The 15,270-nt window shown below is 55.8% G+C and overlaps 1 pseudogene; it reads left to right on the top strand.

Moving 5' to 3' along the window:
- Positions 1 to 497: 497 nt before the first annotated feature.
- On the top strand, positions 498 to 14,811 carry LOC112209431 (mitogen-activated protein kinase-binding protein 1-like; annotated as a pseudogene).
- Positions 14,812 to 15,270: the final 459 nt, after the last annotated feature.

Raw genomic sequence — 15,270 nt, 5'->3', positions numbered from 1 at the left:
GTCAGCAGAAGACACGTGAGCAAAAGAATCTATGTCATAATTAGGTTCAAGGGAAGGTACTATGACTGGACGTGCACGTAAGCCAGATTTGTTTCTCTCCACCCAAACATCTCAGTGGAGTAAAGAATAACAAGGCAGTGTTACTGCAAACATGTCTCGCCTCCCGCCACAGGGCAGCTTTTCTCCTATCTCAGAGTTGAATGAATGTACAATCGGGTTTTACACCGAGACATTCAGTTCCCAGGGGCAAGCAGGAGATAGTGGCCTTCCTCCATCTCAGCTGCAAGAGGCTTTCCTCTTTTACTAATCCACCTCAGCACAGACCCTTTACAGGTGTCGGAGTGGTGGACAGTCAGGTCTTTCTCATCTCATGAGGCTATATTTCAGACTATCACATGGGGAGAAAGCTTGGACAATACCCTGCTTTCAAGGGCAGAGGTCCCTGCAGCTTTCTACAGTGCATTGTATCCTCAATTTATTGAGACTAGAGAATGGCGATGACTTTTACCAAGTATACTGCTGGTAAACATTTTGTTAACAAGGCACGTCCTGCACAGCCCTACATCCCTTAAACTTTGATTTTATACAACACATGTTTTTGTGAGCTCCAGGTTGGGTCAAAGTGGCTGGGGCCAAGCGGCTAGGGCAAAGCTACAAATTAACAACATCTCAGCAAAGCAATTGTTTAAAGGACAGGTCTTTTTCAAAATGGAGTCTCTTATGTCTTTCCTTTCTACATAGACACAGTGACAGTCTGATCTCTCTTTCTTTTCCCTACAGGTGGACACGCCCCCACTGATATTCCTTCTAATTGCAACGTGGGAGAGGAGGATATGACACGCGATATCGCAGGGAGTAGAAACACCCCTGTGATACTGTTCTTCATATTCAGGGATGAAGAGGATGATATTACTCCCAATACAGATGGGTGTACACCCTCTGTACACCGAGTCTGTGTACACCAGTCTGTGAAAGAGTTCGTAATCTCCAGGGGGGGAGATGATATTACTCACAATATGGTAAAGAGGCTGTGAGTCCACGGAGGATCCTCAGAGCCAGTGGGGGAAGAGGGGCTGGCTCTCAGTCCCCGCCTCGCGGGGGGTGCCTCCCCCCACTGTGATGGGGGTACTAAGAGCCAGTGGGGGAAGAGGGGCTGGCTCTGAGACCCCGCCTCGCGGGGGGTGCCTCCCCCCCCGTGATGGGGGTCCTAAGGGCCAGTGGCGGAAGAGGGGCTGGCTCTCTGTACCCGCCTCGTGGGGGGTGACTCCCCTCTGTGCGATGGGCGTCCTAAAGGCCAGTGGGGGAAGAGGGGCTGGCTCTGAGACCCCGCCTCGCTGGGGGTGCCTCCCCCCACTGCAATGGGGGTCCGAAGAGCCAGTGGGGGAAGAGGGGCTTGCTCTGAGACCCCGCCTCACTGGGGGTGCCTCCCCCCCCTGCGATGGGGATCCTAAGGGCCAGTGGGGGAAGAGGGGCTGGCTCTGAGACCCCGCCTCGCTGGGGGTGCCTCCCCTCCCTGCGATGGGGGTCCTAAGAGCCAGTGGGGGAAGAGGGGCTGGCTCCGAGACCCCGACTCGTGGGGGGTGCCTCCCCCCCTGCGATGGGGTTCCTAAGGGCCAGTGGGGGAAGAGGGGCTGTCTCTCAGTCCCCGCCTCGCTGGGGGTGCCTCCCCCTCCCTGCGATGGGGGTCCTAAGAGCCAGTGGGGGAAGAGGGCTGGCTCTGAGACCCCGACTCGCGTGGGGTGCCTCCCCCCCCCCTGCGATGGGGTTCCTAAGGGCCAGTGGGGGAAGAGGGGCTGTCTCTCAGTCCCCGCCTCGCTGGGGGTGCCTCCCCCCCACTGCGATGGGGGTCCTAGGAGCCAGCGGGGGAAGAGGGGCTGGCTCTGAGACCCCGCCTCGCTGGGGGTGCCTCCCCCACTGCGATGGGGGTCCTAAGAGCCAGTGGGGGAAGAGGGGCTGGCTCTGAGACCCCGCCTCGCTGGGGGTGCCTCCCCCCCCTGCGATGGGGATCCTAAGGGCCAGTGGGGGAAGAGGGGCTGGCTCTGAGACCCCGCCTCGCTGGGGGTGCCTCCCCTCCCTGCGATGGGGGTCCTAAGAGCCAGTGGGGGAAGAAGGGCTGGCTCTGAGACCCCACCTCGCTGGGGGTGCCTCCCCCCCCTGCGATGGGCGTCCTAAGAGCCAGTGGGGGAAGAGGGGCTGTCTCTCAGTCCCCGCCTCGCTGGGGGTGCCTCCCCTTCCTGCGATGGGGGTCCTAAGAGCCAGTGGGGGAAGAGGAGCTGGCTCTCAGTCTCCGCCTCGCGAGGTGCCTCCCCACCTTGCGATCGGGGTCCCAAGAGCCAGGCGGGAAGAGGGGCTGGCTCTCTTTGTGGATGATTCTTTTTCCATTCTCAGGCAGTTTTCTTTTTTCTTTCTTTTTTTTTTTTTTGAGACTGAGTCTTGCTCTGTTGCCCATGCTTTGCTGGATCTCGGGTGACTGCAACCACTGCCTCCCAGGTTCAGGAGATTCTCCTGCCTCAGCCTCCTGAGTAGCTGGGACTAGAGGCGTGTGTCACCACATCCAGCTAATTTTTGTATTTTTAGTAGAGATGGGGTTTCGCCATGTTTGCCAGGATGGTCTCTATCTCCTGACCTTTTGATCCACCCACCTCAGCCTCCCAAAGTGCTGGGATTGCAGGTGCGAGCCACCGGGTCGAGCCTCTCAGGCGATTTTCATACCTGCATACTGTGATCACTACTCTGTTAAACAGTCAAGGAGGGTAAGTATTATCTTCAGATTTCCTGAGCTCTGTCTCTGTACAGCCCTCTCCTCCTCAATATTCTGCCCTATGAATTCTAGCCACATTGGCCTTCCCAGACTCACAGTTCTGTCCTCTCAACTCAGGAACATCTCTGAGCTCCATCTGCATTCTTTCTTCCTGTGCTGTGGCCTGGAAACTTTTCTAAGGTGTTTGGGAGGTCAATTGTGGGGCTAGCCTCATTTGTTTCTCATTTCTTGAGGATCACTGCCTTTTGATGCTTGATTCCAGTGATTGATTCCCTTTGTTGCTGGAGGGCCATAGTTTCATATATTTTGTCCAGTATTTTTGTTGTTTTAGGTCAGAAAGTAATTTTGGTCTCTGTTACTCCATGTTGGCCAGAAGTGTAAGACCTAAGAATTTACACATCAAAATACTGCACACATAATTTTAGTTTAAGCTACTTTTTAAAAAATCTCCTTCATTTTCCATTTAGCATTCTATTTAGGGTATTACATTGGTTTTTTGAAATTCTGTTATTGGCAGTTTCTATTGCCTATCAATCCCATTTAAAGATAGTGCATAGGGTATTCTAAAATAGCTGTTAAGCAAAGAGAAAATTGGGCCCGATAGGGTGAGAATCACAGCTCTAATACCTAGAGTGACCTTATAATGTATTGTCCAAAGGAGATATTTTTGACAGTGAAAGAGGGTGTTGTTAGTAATTATATCAGGACCATGGCCTAAACCAGGACTATCCCAGGCAGCCTGGGACATATTTGTACCCCATCTCTATTTAATGCCTTTATACAATTCTTTACTTAATTCTACCAGCCTTTATTGAGCCTGCTTTCTTTGTCTAGCTGAGTGCCACATGCTGACATCACTAAGATCAATACAGCAAACGCTGAAAGATGGACAGAGAGACAGGAGATGGTCCTTTATAATGCAGTGTGATCTGTGCTGCAATAGAGGTGAGCACAAGGTCCTTACGAAGGCTCAGTGAAGAGCATGCTTGACTGCAGGGGAGGGTACTTAGGTTAGAAAAGATGAGTCAAAGTATGTTCATAGGGAGCTGGGAGGAGAGGTGGTGGGAAAGGTATTCCAGACAGTGTGTGTCAAGGCCAAGAGCCAGGGGAACACAGGTGGGGCTTCTTTTTTTTTCTTCTAAGATGGAAGAGTGTTCTGATTGGCTGGAAAACAACGCACATGGGAAGCTGTACAGAAATGAGTGGGGAAAGGTAATACTTAACAGCAACAGCAGTTAATATTTAGTGCCCACTTACGACATGCTGGACACAGTTCCGGGTACTCTGAACATATTCGCTCATTTAATCTTTACAACAACCCTATGAGGTAGGTACTATTATTATCCCCATTTTCAGGTGAGGAATCTGAGGCACAGAGAGAGTAAGTATGTTGCCCAGGGCCACGCACCAAGTATGGGGTAGGTCCTGGAGTTGAATGCAGAGCCCCTCCACTCTAAACTCCTGAAAGCCAGATGCTACAAGGCGTTGTTATTCCAAGTGGAGGAATGCTAAGGACAGCATCCTGCAGGTGACCAGGAAACCCTGAAGCATTCGAAGCAGGGGAATGGCTTAAAACAAGGTGGTATAAGAAAGTGCTCCCAGAGCAGCATGAAAGTCTGGTGTAGTGGAGGTCTCCGCTAGCCACAAGAGGTGGTAAGAGGCTGAGCTGAAGCAGCTGCAGCAGGGATGCAGAGGATACATTCCCCAAACCCTTATGGGCAGAGTCCTTTGGCTTCAGTGACCACGGCCAAGGGTGCAGAGGAGAAGCCCAAGAAGATGCCAGGTGTCTGGCTTATGCCCCTGTGTGAACGTGAAGCCTCTCATTGACATGCAGGTTACAGGAGGAAAAGCAGGTTTATTTGGGAAGGAGGCTTCTAGACCATGACTTCCATTTTAGCCATGTAGTTTTTGAAGTGCTTGTACAAGTTCTAGGTGGAAATGTCCAGGAGGCAGTGGGGAACTCAAAGTAGATCTCAGGAGAGAGGCTTAGGCCAGAGGGCTTGGGGAATCATCAGCATGGGGGTGGGAGGAGAGCTGGTATTTGGATGAGATTGCGGTGGAGCAGGAACAGAGTGGGAAAAGGCGGTGATGAACCCAGGGACTCCAGTATGCGGTAGCTGGCTGTGAGATTAGGAAGCAATGAAAGAGGCCGAGAAGGATGTGGGGGAGAAGCATCAATAAGGAATAAATGAGTTGCACGTGCTCCAGAGAGGCCAAATAAAGACTGGATTTGGCTCTCGCAGGTCATACATGAAAGAATCTTGGAACCAAAAGGAAAACGGTGGTGGTTTAAAGGGTATATTCAGTTTCTAGGTCTGCTGTCACAAAATACCAGAAACTGGGTGTCTTGTTAAAACAACAGAAATTTTTTCTCTCACAGTTTTGGAAGCTAGAAGTTCAAAACGAGGTGTTGGCAGCACCATGCTCTCTCCGAAGATGCTAGGAAGAATCTGCTCCATGGCTTTCCATTCGCTTCTGGGGTTTCCTGCAAGCCCTGACATTCCTTGGCTTGTAGATGCATCACCCCAGTTTCCACCCCCATCATCACATGGCCTCCTCTCTGCGTGTGCCTCTGCATTCCCTCTATTCTTCTTCTAAGGACACCGACACCAGTCATAGTGGATTAAGGGTCCACTGCTAACTAATTACATCTGCAACAACCCTATTTCCAAATAAAGTCACATTCTAAGATTCCTAGGGAGAACATGAATTTTTGGGGGCATGTGGATACTGTTCAACCTGGGACATGGAGTAAATAAATGGCAAGGAAGATTACAGATGACTTTAAGCTAAAGAGGGAGATAGGGTTAAATGTAGGACTTTTTTTTTCCAGGACGGGAGAGGTTTAAACATGTTACTACATTGAATAAATGAAATAACCATGAACATGGAGTGGCTAAAGATTCTGAACTAAGTGCAAGTAATTGATACACGTCCATGGATAAGGGGAACGAATGGCGCTAGCCATTCTACCTGCCCCTCCTTCAGCCAACTGTGTGGCTTTACCCCAGCTGCATATTTGTGTGGCGCCTGAGCTCTGAGATGACCATCAGCATGAGGCAGCATCTGGCCGAGTTGCATCAGCGTCAGCGGGGCGGCAAGCAGCAAGGACTATCCTCTCCCCAAAGGGCTTCTGGACCCAACCGGTGAGAACAGAATGTGGGCAAGTGATGGGTGGGTGTGCAGACGGCTTGCTGGGACCTCACTGCACTTCCTCCATGCTTTGGGCCTGCCATTCAGCAACTCTGTCTCCCAAGACCTTACCTCTCACACAAGGATCCATGATGTCAGCCTCTTCCCCCTGTTGAGTCTCCTGTCCCCCTATTGAGTCTCCTCTTCCCCTCATTGAGTCTCCTCTTCCTTCTTCCCCCATTGAGCCTCCTCTCCCCCTTTTGAGTCTCCTCTCCCCATGCCCTTCCTTGTCTCGGACTCAGGCACCAGGCCCCATCAATGCTGTCTCCTGGACCGGCTCTCTCATCAGACAGTGACAAGGAGGGAGAAGATGAGGGGACTGAAGAAGAACTTCCAGCACTGCCCGTCCTTGCCAAGAGTACCAAGAAGGCACTGGGTCTGTGGCAGTTGGGTGTGGGGGCAGACAGGTCCTAGTTGGTATGATGGCTAGATATGGTTTTTCTGAGACTGTGGGGTGAGAGCAGTGTGAGCTGAGGAAACTGAGGCATCATTGTGGCCACACAGGGTATGGGCTGATGGGGCCAGGGCTCCAGGGTTGGGTGGGGGCGGGGGGGCAGGAGACACTTCCTCTGACTGCCTGTTTCTGTCTAGCCTCGGTCCTCAGCCCAGCCTTGCCCCGAAGCCTGTCCCATTGGGAGATGAGTCGGGTGAGTCACCATTGTTAAAATGTTCTTCCAAGGTTAGAGGAGGCAAAGGGAGCTGTGAGAACAGGGCTCTCTGGGCCTGGTAGGGTACTGGGGCATGGGGTCTGCCTACATGCTGCACTCCTGTGTCCAAGGAAGGCCTTGTCGGGGAAGTTGAAGCAGCTGGGCCGGTCCTGGGTGCGGGGTGAAGAAAGCCCAGGTATTTCCTTCCTGTGGACCAGTTGGGGTGGATGGAGCACAGGGTTAGTCAGCACTGGGGAGGTGGGGCACTTGTTCAGCTGCCTGGTGCCTGGAAGTAAATATCATCAGAGAAGAGCTCAAGGTGGAGAGGACAAAGGACCCCTAAGCCAGATAGTTAGAACTAAAATGCAGGAAATCAAGGATCCAAAGAGCGGAGATCTGGAGAAACAGTTCTAAAGACCCCGGTTAGGAGGTAAGCGGAGAACTTCCAGAATAGTTAGAGGGAAAAGGCCATGAGGGGACCCATAACTCAGCGACTGCCCTGGGGTGGCCAAAGGGGGATCAAGGTGTTCAGAGCAAGTTCCCAAGCACCAGTACCTTCCGTTGTCGGCAACAGTTTCACAGAGTGATGATGCTGTGGTGTCTCTGGAGCACCCTGACCGGGCCAGGGGTCTCAGGCCTGGGCTATAGGTTTGTCCTTGGTGCTGTGAAGGGACTTTGGGGCCCCCAGCTATTGGAGTGATTGGGGTAGAGAGGCAAAAGGAGTGGTTGGGGTAGACAGGCAGAAGTGGCCTTTGCCCTGGGCTGGGTTTCTTGGGGGACTCTTGGTAGTAAGTGGTTGCTGCTGGGGCTGTCCTCAGAGTGGGAGACTTTTAGAGACCCCCAGCTCTGAGGCATCCACGATACCAGGTGAAGGCTGAGACTAGGGGTTCCTGTGCCAGAGGATGCGGAATGCAGCTAAGAGCGTGAACTCTGGAGCCAGACTAACCTGCAGGCCACTTACTGTCTGTGGGACGCAGACTGGTCACTAAAGCCCCCTGTGCTTCAGTCTCCTCATCTGTAAAACAAGGATGATACTAGTGCCCATTTCAAAAGGTTGCTGTGAGGATGAAGTAAGCTAGCATGTGTAGTGTGCCAGGCACATAGTAAGGGATATGTGGATATTTGTTGATCTGACTGTGTGGTTGTTGTTACTCCTCCCCCACCCCTTACCTCCCACCAGGCACAGGAGTCCGTGGGGTTCCTGGACCCAGCTCCTGCAGCCAACCCAGGACCCAGAAGAAGAGGGTGCTGGGTTCAGCCAGGTGTGGAACTGAGCGTTAGATCCATGCTGGATCTGCGGCAGCTGGAAACACTGGCCCCAAGCCTGCAGGACCCTAGCCAGGACTCGCTGGCCATCATCCCATCTGGTCCCAGGAAGCATGGGCAGCAGGCCCTTGAGACTTCACTCACTAGCCAGGTGAGCCTGCTTTCTCCCAGCTCTCTAGAGAGTTCCAAGGGGCCTTAGGCAGCCTTTGCCACCAGCTGGGACCTGAGCACTGGTCCAGCTATGCTTGCTCTGCCCCTGTGGCACATGGGTAACCTGAACTACAAAGCCAGGATGGGGGTGGCTGGGCTGTATGGTTTGGTCATCAGGATAGGCAGGGGAGGGGTTGGGGTGGAGAGGCAAAAGTGGCCTTTGCCCTGGGCTGGGTTTCTTGGAGGACTCTTGGTATTAAGTGGTGGCTGGAGGTTGGCAGCCCAGAGTGCTAATACAGTTCCCCCAGAAGCTCACATCAGCAACTGGAGCCCAGCCTGGCTTCTCGATGTCTGTCCTTCAGCTTCCCCTTGAATGAGTGCACACCGCATCCTTACTCACCTCCACCTCTTCTCCAAGGGGAGGGTTGGCCCCCAGGATACTCAGGGCTGACCCCCCAGCTACCACTCCCTCATCTGTCACCTCTGCTCTGTTAACATCCCTTTGTGTGTTCCCAGAATGAAAAGCCCCCTCAGCCTCAGGCTTCCCAACCTTGTTCCTATCCCCATATTATCCGATTATTGTCACAAGAGGAAGGGGTCTTTGCCCAAGATCTGGAACCTGCACCCATTGAAGATGGTATTGTCTACCCGGAGCCGAGTGACAACCCCACCATGGATACCAGGCAAGGATCCTGCCCTAGCCAGACCTCGTGCCCCCGTCTTCCCCTCCCTATGAGTGTTCTTTAGTCGAGGGAGGGTTGGCCCCCAGGATACTCAGGGCTTTCCTTCCAGCTCACCACTGCCTCATCCCTCACCCTGATCACAGGCAGGAGTCCAGCGGGGCTGCTGCCTACCCCTGCTCACTGCCTTTTCTTCTCCCTGCTGGAATCCTGACAGTGAGTTCCAAGTGCAGGCTCCAGCCCGGGGAACTCTGGGAAGAGTGTATCCAGGCAGCAGGAGCTCAGAAAAGCACAGCCCTGACAGTGCCTGCTCTGTGGATTACAGCAGCAGCTGCCTTTCCAGCCCGGAGCACCCCACTGAAGGTGAGGCTGTAGCCTGGAGGGAGGGGCCATGGGGGGTGGGGCCTGGAGGTGGGTGGGGAGGCTCTGGCAACAGATGGGTGCAGTGCGATGCCTCTCTCCCCTCCCCACACCCAGACTCTGAGAGCACGGAGCCCCTCAGTGTGGATGGCATCTCCTCAGACCTTGAAGAGCCAGCTGAGGGCGATGAAGAAGAGGAAGAAGAGGAGGGAGGCATGGGCCCCTATGGGCTACAGGAGGGCAGCCCCCAGACTCCAGACCAGGAGCAGTTTCTAAAACAGCACTTTGAGACTCTGGCCAGTGGAGCTGCTCCAGGTGTGGTCAGAGGGCCAGCATTTAGTGCCTGCAATTTGCCCTTCTCCCCTCCTTGCCTACCTGAGAGGAGGGTCCCAGGGTATAGGCTGTGGCTGGGGGTCTCAAGGAGGCAAAATCTGGGGCAAGGGCTTGGTTTTTGCCCCAATTCATGATTTCTCTGACCTTGGTAGGGGCCCCAGTGCAGGTCCCAGAGAGGTCAGAGTCTCGGAGTATCTCTTCACGATTCCTGTTGCAAGTACAGACCCGCCCACTCAGGTACAGAGGCCCCCTACCCCCCAGCAGCAGCTCTGGCTCTCCTGGCCTCCCAGGGCTGCTGCCCTCTCCTCTCCAGTGTTCTGTCTCTCCATGCGCGGGGTGTTTTGCACTCCCGGTTTTGGGCTAACTGGCCTTTCCCCAGCTCTATCTGGCTTTGTGCTGGTTGTCTCCTAGTGCCCTGGTGCTATGAGTTTCTCGCCATTTTGGCAGGGAGGAGCATTGAGCCTTCTCTGGGCCTTCTCCCACATTTCCTCCCTGTAGGGAACCATCCCCGTCCTCCTCAAGCCTGGCACTGATGTCGAGACCAGCCCAGGTGCCACAGGCATCTGGTGAGCAGCCGAGAGGCAATGGTGCCAATCCCCCTGGAGCACCCCCGGAGGTGGAACCGTCCTCTGGCAACCCCAGCCCCCAGCAGGCAGCCTCTGTGCTGTTGCCATGATGTCATCTCAACCCTGACAGCAGCTGGGCTCCCAAGAGAGTGGCCACAGCCAGCCCCTTTTCTGGACTCCAGAAGGCCCAGTCTGTGCACAGTCTGGTGCCACAGGGTGAGGAGCCTGATGGGTTCAGTGCCAGGGTGCAGGGTGTATGGAACACATGTACATGCTGGAGGAGGGAGGGCCTGGTGTGGCCCTGATGTGCCACTGTGCTGGCCACTAGGTGTCCCTTAATGGGCATGTGGAGGGGAACAGCAGCTCTTCGGGATTGGGTGTTGGCACCTGGGATGCCTTCCTCAACACCTGACCTGTGTATACCTCTGTCTCCTTTGCAGAAAGACATGAGGCCAGTCTGCAGGCCCCTTCACCAGGCGCACTGCTGTCTTGGGAGATCGAAGCTCAGGATGGTCTGGGCTCCCTGCCCCCAGCTGATGGCCGTCCGTCTCGGCCTCACTCCTATCAGAACCCCACCACCAGTTCCATGGCCAAGATATCCCGCAGTATCTCTGTTGGGGAGAACCTGGGCCTGGTGGCTGAACCTCAAGCTCATGCCCCCATCCGAGTCTCACCACTCAGCAAGCTGGCCCTGCCCAGCCGGGCTCACCTGGTCCTGGACATCCCCAAACCACTGCCTGACCGTCCTACCCTGGCTGCATTCTCTCCCGTCACCAAAGGCCGGGCCCCTGGCGAGGCAGAAAAGCCTGGCTTCCCGGTGGGCCTAGGAAAAGCTCACAGTACAACTGAGAGATGGGCCTGTTTGGGGGAGGGCACCACTCCCAAGCCTAGGAGAGAGTGCCAGGCTCATCCTGGGCCCAGCAGCGCCTGTGCCCAGCAACTGCCAGTCAGCAGCCTCTTCCAAGGCCCTGAAAACTTGCAGCCCCCACCCCCTGAGAAGACTCCCAACCCCATGGAATGCACCAAGCCAGGGGCAGCCCTGAGCCAGGACTCAGGTGTGCACAGCTCCCCAGCTCTCATCTCCTGCCCCATCCTTACTCTCCCCTCTCTGTTGGCCACTGTCTGGCTCCATCCCATTTCTGTGGGTACAGCTTCTGGTGTTTCTTGTCCTGTCTGCTCCTGTCGCAGGTCCGTAAGTCACACCCCTGATGGTGAGACCCTCCTGCTAACCTTCATGATTTCCTTGTGACTCACTTGCCCATTCAGTGGCTTCTGAACTTGGGGCTGGCTGTCTCCTCTGGACCTTGTTTGTGTGGTGTTGGGGAGGCCGTTGGAAGAGAAGCCAAGAGGAAGGGACTGAGGGCAAGTGCGGGGTGCAATGCTGAGGGCTAGGTCTCTCCCGCTCTGAGTGTCTTGGGTGCGGAGGCCTGAAAGGGCTACATGCTGGGCCTCACTTAGCTGTATCCGTCTCTTTCAGAGCCAGCGGTGAGCCTGGAGCAGTGTGAGCAGCTGGTGGCAGAGCTCCGCGGCAGCGTGCGCCAGGCAGTGCGGCTCTACCACTCGGTGGGTGTTAGGTGCCCCCCGGCAGGAGGGCGGGCACGTCAGTAGTGCTGGGTGTTTCGGATAACCATGTCCAGAACAGTATGCTAAGGCTCTTGTGCTGACAGGATGGCACACTCAAGAACATCTTGGGCAGCATAGGTGAGGGGGTTAGAGGCCAGGCTAGCCTCTTGTACCGGGCACCTGCGGTCATTTCTGGTTAAGAGCTGGAGACTTCCCTCAGGAGGTGAGGCCTGAAGAGACCACACCTCCTAGTTGGCTCAGGACAATCCCAGTTTATGTCGTTGTCCCAGTGTAATTATTAATGGCATCTTTTTTCATATCCATGAATTATTTGGCCCCCTTAGACATAGGGAACAGTCCAAGAAGGCCCAAACTTTGAAAGGGAAAGCAGATTCTGCCGGAGTTGTCATAAGGAGTTGCTTATAAGATGTAGACGGTTCTGCAATCCAATGGGTTCCTCCTTGGGCGTCACCCCCAGAGTCTGGCTGCATCCCATGTTCCCTGGCCATACATGCTGATCTTGGCGGGTAGAGTTCCCAGCTAGTCCCTTCTGAGGCAGGCTGGACCCAGGTGGGGCCCCTCCCTTTTATATGTCTGTTGACAGGCTCCTCCACCTCGCTTCTGGGGGTGCTGTTTCAGGTGGCTGGCTGCAAGATGCCCTCAGCAGAGCAAAGTCAGATTGCCCAGCTCCTCAGAGACACCTTCTCTTCAGTGCGACAGGAGCTGGAAGCTGTGGCTGGGGCAGTGCTGTCCAGCCCAGGCAGCAGCCCTGGGGCTGCGGGAGCCGAGCAGACACAGGCCCTGCTGGAGCAATACTCAGAACTGTTGCTTCGAGCCGTGGAACGGCGTATGGAACGCAAACTCTGAGTTCTGGAAGCCTGTCCCAAGTGAATGAATGCCCCAGCGATTCCAAACTGCAGCCCCTCTGCCCCTCACCAAAACCTGCGGGGCTGCTTGGAGTGGAAAGCAGGGAGCAGTGTTCAGAGGCAAAGCAGCCTTCCCAGCCGCTCCTCGTGGGGGGCCTGTATTTATTAATTTATTTCCCTGACTGTTGCCTCACTTCCTTGGAACTCCTGCCTCCACAGCCCCTCCAGTGGCAGGGACAGGTCTTGGGTCTTTGTCATCTTGGTGCTGTGAGAGGTAGGAGGGCAGCCTGCCCCATCTAGGAATCTGGGAAGGGCTGGCCCTCTCTTAGAAGCCATTTGAAATTACTGCAGGGATTAGCTCCCTGTGGTGGAGCATACACAAGGTACTCTGGGGTCGAGGTGAGAGGTGATGTGGCATTCAGTGCCCGTCAGCCAACTGTGGGCCTTCACCTCTACCTGCACTTCCCCTCTCACACCAGCTGGACTCCCCTGGCTGCCAGAGCAGGGTGGTTTTCCCCAATACCTGGCAGCTCAGAAAGGCAGAGCCATCTGGCCCTCCAGGGTGTCCCCAGCCATCAGGAGACTTGAGTTGGTATTTGGACCTGAGCCCGCACATTCCACTCCCATTCTCCCTCCAAGAGGGGCCCAGCATTGTATTTCCCTGTGACCCGTTACTCTCTTGGCCAGAACTTGAGCCAGCTGTGGGACGTTGCTGCAGGACAGTAAGCCCTTACCTGGGCAAACATGAAGCTCTGGCCTCCTTTCCTCAGCCCCTTGTTCTTCCCTGTCCTCCACCCTGGACCCCAGCCGGCTGCTGGAGCCCAGAGGCCACCTTCTCCCTGCATCCTGAATGATGCTTAGTCAGAAGCCTGTGTTGGAACATCCCTCGTTTACAGGGGGCTGGCCTACCTCCTGAGGACCTCGGCCACAGATGAGATCACACGCATGCACGTGCACACATGTACACACACACACCTACCTGCACAGCACGCCATTGAGTGTTGGTTGCCAGAGTATCTGGCTGGCTGCTGTGTGCCTGGTTTCCTCACATCCTGCCTCAGCTTCACCACCCTGGCTTATGTGGAACACCTATCAGGGAGCAGAAAAGGGGTGCAGTACACTAAGTGAACCCAGATTCTGGATTCTTGGTGTCCACAGCCTAGCTGATACGAGATGGCCCATAGGACACCTGGTTTAGGTAGAAGGAGCCTCCTCAAAGGCAGTGCTGGGCACCCACGGGTGTGCTGGATACTGGAGTTTGAGAGGAGGGAGGTGCTGGGGCCAAAGGAGACACTAGAAAAGTGATAGATGGGACAGGTAAGTGGCAGAGGTGAGGGGATAAGTTAGAATGTAAAAGGGCAGTAATTAGGGGTGAGGGAAAGGAGATAGGGGACCCTAGGAGGTAGAGTGGGACCATGTCGTGAGGCAGTTGAAGAGTTGAGGAAAGGTTTTTCTGGGCCCTACTGCTCCCCTCTGCTGCAGGTAAATCAGAGCAGCTTTACCACAGCTTCAGGCCACGAGAGCCCCTTCACCTGCCCTGCTGCGCCATAGGCAGAGGCTTGTAAAGAAATGGGTTCCGGGCCAGGTGTGGTGGCTCAAGCCTGTAATCCCAGCACTTTGGGAGGCCGAGGCGGGTGGATCATGAGGTCAGGTGATCGAGATCAGCCTGGCCAACATGGTGAAACCCTGTCTCTACTAAAAATAAAAAAATTAGCTGGGCGTGGTGGTGGGCGCCTGTAATCCCAGCTACTCGGGAGGTTTAGGCAGGAGAATCGCTTGAACCCTGGAGGTGGAGGTGGAGGTTGCAGTGAGCCGAGATCGCGCCATTGCACTCCAACCTAGGTGACAAAGCTACACGCCATCTCAAAAAAAAAAAAAAAAAAGAAAAAGGGTTACAAAAGGTTCCTAGCTCCGGGGCATCAGCCTGAGTGCGCTTGAGCTGCTCCAAACCTGGCCCTTCCCCACTCCTCTAGCATCGCCACCCGCACGGCCCTGGAACTCCCGCGGCGCCGGGGGCGGGCCCGTGCCTGCTGTGCCCCGACTTCCCACACCAGCCGCGCCCACCGCAGGTGGGACTCAGGTTCGCCCTCTGGGCCAGGTCCTTCACGAGGAGGGAGCTACCCTTCGCCAGAAGTTTGTGAGAATGTGGCCGCCCTTTTCCTGCCCTCTGCCCCATGTGGGTGGGGGCCCTCGTGGCCCGGCCGGCGCCCCGTCCCCTTCTGCATGTCTGAGGCCACCGGCAACCGCCGCCCCACTCCAGATTTGCCCCCGCCCTGTTTTGAAAGCCCCTTATTTATAACTTTTATACTTTGTGCAGGTCGCGGCGCTTCCCGCCTCATCCTCGGCTGCATGGGGCGGGGGGGCTGTTTTTAACGTGCCCGTTTGTACTGATGTATGAACTTGTCAATAAACACAATTGTTTGTTAACCCTGGGATGCCGGCCAGTGGGGCAGGCCGAAGCGGGCGCTGCCAGTCGCTCCACCGCTTGGGTGGCAGAACCCGGTGTGTGTCCAGGGGCAGGACGGGGCGGGGTGCTGGGGGTGTGGCCTGCGGCGGGTGCCTCTGGAAGGGCGGGGCGAGTGCTGGGGGTGTGGCCTGCGGCGAGGACTCCGGGGAGGGCGGGGCGAGTGCTGGGGGTGTGGCCTGCGGCGGGTGCCTCTGGAAGGGCGGGGCGAGGGTCTGGGGGTGTGGCCTGCGGCGGGGACTCCGGGGAGGGCGGGGCGAATGCTGGGGGTGTGGCCTGCGGCGGGTGCCTCTGGAAGGGCGGGGCGAGGGTCTGGGGGTGTGGCCTGCAGCGGGGACTCCGGGGAGGGCGGGGCGAGTGCTGGGGGTGTGGCCTGCGGCGGGTGCCTCTGGAAGGGCGGGGCGAGGGTCTGGGGGTGTGGC

The sequence above is a fragment of the Pan troglodytes genome, chromosome 5 (assembly GCF_028858775.2).
Source record: "Pan troglodytes isolate AG18354 chromosome 5, NHGRI_mPanTro3-v2.0_pri, whole genome shotgun sequence".
In the NCBI taxonomy this organism is placed as follows: Eukaryota; Metazoa; Chordata; class Mammalia; order Primates; family Hominidae; genus Pan; species Pan troglodytes.
This window is presented reverse-complemented; position numbering and strand designations above follow the sequence as displayed.